Source organism: Carlito syrichta, unplaced genomic scaffold (assembly GCF_000164805.1).
Source record: "Carlito syrichta isolate Samal-C Ts95f unplaced genomic scaffold, Tarsius_syrichta-2.0.1 Scaffold314716, whole genome shotgun sequence".
NCBI lineage: Eukaryota > Metazoa > Chordata > Mammalia > Primates > Tarsiidae > Carlito > Carlito syrichta.
The window spans coordinates 102,799-109,179 of NW_007258812.1; the positions used below are offsets into that span (position 1 = coordinate 102,799).

The 6,381-nt window shown below is 45.5% G+C and overlaps 1 pseudogene; it reads right to left on the reverse strand.

Moving 5' to 3' along the window:
• Positions 1-229: 229 nt before the first annotated feature.
• Positions 230-6,381, reverse strand: part of LOC103274319 — a 13,483-nt pseudogene continuing 7,331 nt past the window's right edge.

Here is a 6,381-nt window from a genome sequence, read left to right on the forward strand (position 1 = left end):
AGCTTTATACAAAGGGATCACACAGTATGTACTCTTCTTGTGTCTGGCTTCTTTGACTCGGCCTCCTATTAGTGTGACTCATACATGCTGCTGAAGGAGGGAGTCCGTTTGTTTCTTACTGCTTTGAAGGATTCCATTCCATGCAAGGTAGTGGAGGAGCCCTTCGGGTCAAGACACAGCCGTGTGGAAGTGAGCCTCTGCAGCACGACTTGCTTTCCCAGGCCACTCTCTAGTCCTGGGTCTGCGGAGGGGGCCTCCAGGTCCCCACGTTCTTCCAAGGGAGACTCAGGAGATTGAGAAGCCAGCTGAAGGGGAGCGAGCAGGCTCTCCTGGGCCTGCCGTGGGGTTGCGCGTGCAGACTTGCAGCCGGACCTGCAGGCTGCTGGGCCAAGCCTCTGAGGGTTCTCCCGTCCAGAGACTGAGGCAGAGCCCATCCAGCCAGGGGCACAGGCCCGAAGACACAACCGTGTAAGCTGCTGGCACTGCAGCCGAGGCAGCAGGACGCCCAGACCCTGCCTACTCGGTGCCCTCCCTCTGTGTGTCTGGACACCGTCTGAGAGAAGAAAGGGCAGAAATGAGACAGCGTGTTCCCAAAAGATCAGACATCACCCGATGATACTTTAAGATGTTATAAACTATATCCCCTTTATATCAGAGTAGGCTTGAAACTGACCAGGACTAAAAAGTTAAGGTTTTCTAGGCCTACCCCTGGGTATGGGCTCAAGGGAACAGGCATGTGAGTTCTGTAGGAGAGCTCCATTTCCTCCGCACGATAATGAGTCAGCCTGCAGCCACACTGCATGTGTTGTTTCCTTCCATTTTCCTCTTAGTGATCAGCCCTTAAGACCCAGCTTAAGTACTGCTTCGTAATAGTTGCAGGTCACATTCTGCTCATTTTATGTTTCAAATTGGAAAGCAAAAGAGTGGCAGGTACACTTGTGCTTGATAAAGCAGTGGCTGTGTATGTTGCACATACTCCCCTTTTCACAGTCTGGTACAGCACCGTTCATTCACGATGTCGCCTGAATGTCTCCTCCTCCCACTGACACTGCATCTGCCTTCCAATGGACCATCATGCCCCAACTGCCCAACCCAATGCTGTCTTTCGTCTGTATCCTATTTCTGTTCCATGTGACCACTACAAAGCCACTTTAGCCTTTGAGAAATCTGTGCCACTCTGATTTTCTTCCCGTGATCACGTTTTCCTTTTCTGTCTCTCCTCATCCTTTAAATGCATTTCCCCCAGGACTTTGGCCTCACCTTTTATCCTCCTGTATCACCTCCCCAGGCTGCTGTAATTTTCTGTGAATTCGTGGCAAGATCTGTCTCTCCAGCCTTCCTCTCCTGGGCTCCAGGCCCCATTCCCAACTGCTACCAGACATCTCATGCATCTCCCACCATCCAATGTCAGCACATCCAATGTCTCCCTCCTCTCAACCTGTTTCTGGACTCACCTTAGCCATAGCCAGCGGCATCACCACCTTCACCACCAAGGACCAGAGCCTAGGTGTCTCACTTGGGGCTGCCTGATGGTAAGAAACAGAAACAAACTCAGGCCTGAGTCTATAATACTGAGTGATCTCTCACAGAAACAAAGATCCGAGTATCACACGTTCTCACTCATGAGTGGATCTTGAACATCTATCATAATACTATAAGAAAAGGATTGACAGTGGTGGGAAACTATGGGGGGAGGGGAAGGGAGGTGGGACTAACGGTAGTCAATATCTGTCTGGGGACGGGGAGACACCCCTTATCAACAAGGGTGCCTGAACGATGCATATTTGTATACCTAACCCTGAACTGTACCCCACAATTTTAAAATATATGTTTAAAAAAAAAAGAAATACCTGAGACTGTACAAAAAAAAGAAAAAGGGGCTTTCGTGTAAGGACACGCAGCCAGAACCCTGGCATTCAGAGGCAGGAGATAAAGCACAGCTGTGTCCCCTCAAGAGCAGGACAACAAAGCCAGAAACCACAGCCCCTCCTCCCACGGCCTCGGGGCAGTCTCTCGGCTCTGCAAGCCTATCTCACTCCCTAGCTTTGCACTGTCATCAGCTTTCCCTGCGAATTCATAACCTCCGTTAGACTCTTGCTTGCCTCGTTGACTTCTGGGCCACTTCTGAATGGCCTTTTCGCTGATGGGTCTATCAGGACTTGTCTCTGAATTTCATAGCTCAGATCCTTGAGAAAGAATCTGGCCAGCCTGGCCTGGCCTATGAGTCGTTTCCTCTGGGAACGTGTCCAGGGGACACCTGGGCTATGAACCTGGCTGTCTACCCCCACTCCTTCAACAGGGTGAGGGTGGAGTGCCCTGGCCGCGGGACAGCACAGGGGTGGTGCTGGACGTCTCTGACTCCCATCTCCTCTAGGCTGAAGTCCTCCTCGTGCTGCCGAGCTCCATCCTCAGCCGTCTCCTCCGGCTTGCCTGTGCAGGAGAGCCATGGCCCTTTCTCTGTTCACTCAGCTCCCGCTGACTGCGTGGCAGCTCCTTCTTTCCCCAAGGGGACACGCAACATTCCAGCTTGCTTCCGTGTAGGGATACTGAGGCATGGCCTGCTCATTTGACTGTAAACTTAACGGTGGCATTCATCTGATTTACCTTTGCAGCTTTATGTATTCTGACTTTGGTGTTTATCTTGGTAAATTCTTGAAATTCAAGACCCTATTTCTGAGAGGTCACTACATTTACATTGTAACAATCTAATTCCTTTTTTTTTTTTTTTGAGTTGGAGTCTCACTCTGTCGCCCAGACTGGAGTGCAGTGGCCGCTCCCGGCTACCGCAGCCTCAACCTGCTGGGCTCCGGTGATCCTTCCACCTCAGCCTTCCAAGTAGCTGGAACTACAGGTGCGCACTACCATGCCCGGCTAATTTTTTTACTCTTATTGTAGAGATGAGGTCTCGCCGAGTTGCCCAGGCGGGTCTCGAATCCGTGGGCTCAGGCAATCCACTCACCTCAGCCTCCCAAAGGCGCGGGATTACAGGCTGAGCCACCGAGCCCGGCTGATCTAATTCCTTAAACAAACACGGGTGGTCTCAACTTGTGATTTCTTGGTTTCACAATGGTGCGGAGGCACCTGCTTACAGTGCTCAATTTGAGAATCCACAGTGAGCCGAGCTCTGTACACCAAAGCTCTCTGGAATGAATGGAGGCAGGGACTGCAGAGGACAGGAGAACAGTCTGTTTCACCATCTCAAGAAACAAATGCTCCCATCACTAAATCGCAATGTTGTTCATAAATGAGTACAAATGTAAAATTCTTTTACTTGATGGTGGCTGTAGTCAAGTTCGAGACACTCAAAACCCCAGGGTAAAGATGGAAAGTCATTTTTTCCGCGGCTTCGCAGAGGCAGAACAGCAGGAGATGTTCAGGATAGGAGTTCTCAGTGTTCGGTACACATGACGATCACCTGAGGGTCTTCTCCAGCAGATATATGCCCTGGGGAGAGTCTGATTCAGTAGGTCTAAGGCAGGGAGAACACACACACACACACACACACACACACACACACACACACAGCTCTTCATCAGACATGTTTCTCAAATGCATTCCATGTTAAAATGATTCGTCTAGGATGTTTTTAAACATTAGTACATGTACTCTGCATACCAACTACTCATCTGCTTGACTACCGTAGAACTGAAACAGAAAAGATAACCTGCTGCTGCAGTGCAACTGACAGAAATTTTAACTTTGAAAAAAGGTTTTCTAACTTTTGTCTATCACCAGGAGCAGTGGCTCACGCCATCTTCCCTGCACTTTGGGAGGTGGAGGCAAGAGGACTGCCTGGGCCCAGGGGTTTGAGATCAGCCTGGGCAACTTGGCGAGACCTCGTCTCGACAATAAATCAAAAAATTAGGGTGTGGTGGTGTGCACCTGTGGTTCCAGGTACTTGGAAGCCTGAGGCAGAAGGGTTGTCTGAGCCCAGCAGGTTGAGGCTGCGGTGGCTGTGAGTGTGCCACTGCACTCCAGTCTGGGTGACAGAGTTGAGACTCTGACTAAAAAAAAAAAAAAAATTATCTATCAAAATCACCCTGTGAAATTAAACAGAAAACAAATATCATTTTTAAAAAGCAAAAAATATCATCTATGGTTTTCTTTAAAACAGTCTAAAATCTAACAATACTGCGGAAATAATCTGATACATATATAAAACAAAATTAAACTCCTTTAGAAAATAATTAGTTTCTCAGTAAGGTCTTCAGCACTCTAAAGACTTTCAGAAACTTTGTAACACTTAAATAATGATGAGGCGGCCTTTCCCAAAACACTGCGACGACAAACATGGTCAAAGACTTGACTAAAATGATCACTACGAGTGTCAAAACCACGCCAGATACGACTAAACACACGTGCTGCAGTAAAAGTCACAGCATAGTGTTATGAGAAGAATGACCAGGAAGGGACACCTGGCCTTGTGGCTTTCTCTACGTGCCATTCTGGCTGAGGCGATGACGACAACGGCAACTCAAGCCCTGACAATTCAAGAAGAGAAATGTGGCCGAGGCACAGCCCGTCAACCGAAGCCACTCCAGTCCTATCAAGTAACACTAAAAATAACAAATGTGGAGGCTCCACTACGCAAAGGCAGACCACAGATTATAGCAGAGAAAATCTGGCAACTGTTGCCCTCCTAGAATGATGGCATCACTGTAGCAGTTTTTAAAAAGACATCTCGTTCATGAGATGCTGAGATCAGTGAAGATGCGAATTTTAGTCAACCTCCTAAAGAGGCTGAGTCTTTTAATTTTAAAAAATTTCCTCACATTCCAATAAATTCCTATTCCAGGATAGATTAGCTGAACATTCAATAATTACAAATTTTATTTACATCCAGTGTTTTAACTTAGTACACATGCATTTTCAGATTTCTTACACAATCAGATATTAAGTGTGTACTGTACAAAGGTGGAATTTCAAACTATCAAGTCAGTCCCACTGATGACAATTTATTATGAAAATACTATGTGTTCCGTGAAATGAAGATTGCTATAGTCTACAAGCATTAAGTGTTTTTTTTATGTCTGTTAACTGGTTCCTATGACTTGGACCCCAAATAGAGAAAGTTACAATGAAAGACATCAATACCAATAAAAGAAATGAACTTTATTACACATGTAATTTCAAACCAGAAAACAAATAAGCCACAACTAACACACGGCAGAAACAAGAAATAATGTCACCACGATGCTTGATCAGTGCTATAGGGACTTACTTTATGAAACTGATAATTTCATGTCCAAAGATCAGGCAATGAAATTAGTTTGTAGGAAAAGTGGTAGCAAATGTAGGCTATTGCTGAATTTTCTACACTCATTTGGAAGGAAAAGGTCCACCATGAAATGAAAACAACCAAATTGTGGTTTAATTTATAAAATCAAAAAACCCAAAGCTTTTAGAAAACTCAAATATAAAATATTTAATAAACTGGCTCTCTGGCTAACCCAAAATGTTTACTAATAATTGAAGTTAATTTCCTAACTCTTTATACAATATAATGTATCAAACTTAGAAGTCAAGTGATTTCTAGTATGCATCAAGTTTATCCCTAAAAAATTATTTTTGGAATTTAACATTTATTCTAAAAAGTGCGTAATAGGTGGAGGAGAGGCTTATCAAAATTTTTCAAAACTTGGTATATTTTCCTCATCTCCAATAATCTAGAAACCTAATAAAACATAAACTGAATCAAATTCTAAAACTGTCTTTGATAAGACAAAAATACCAAATGTCTATTTAAAATTCATTTTTAAAATAGTCTCAAATAGCTCAAACCAAAAGAACTAAGCATTGCTTTTCTCCAGAATCGTTCTACAGGAACAAAAATGTAGATGCAGCTTTTTAGCTTTTAAGAGAAACATTTTTTTCTTTCATTCGAAAAGTTATCTCTGGTGGTATATATTAGTAGAGAAGTAGCGTCATTCTCATTCAGTACTTAAATCTTCATAGGCAGAAACACAACGTTTTACTTTCCAGAGTTTATGCATTGGTCTGCGGGGCTTACAGACGGCCAACACTCTGGGGCTGATACTACCATTAATTTTGTTCACATCCTGAAGGAGGAAAATGCCACTGTCCCACAGGTCAAGGCTGAGCCACATGAACTGACAGAGTCTACTTCCGTAAATACAGGCCAATTCCACAACGCAAAACAACAATGAAATGAAGCAGCTTCAAAGGAAAACAAAACGTGTCGCCCGAAGCCGCGCGACCGTAGCACAATGCCCTCGGTGAAGAGCTGGGTGCACGGTGCAGACCCAGAGCCAGAAGTCAAGCGGGCGTCGCAGCCGTGACGGGGCACCGGGCTTTGGCTTCGGGGGCGGACAGCTGTGGCCACAAGTGGGTGGGTGGGCGCCTACTGCACACACACGCACT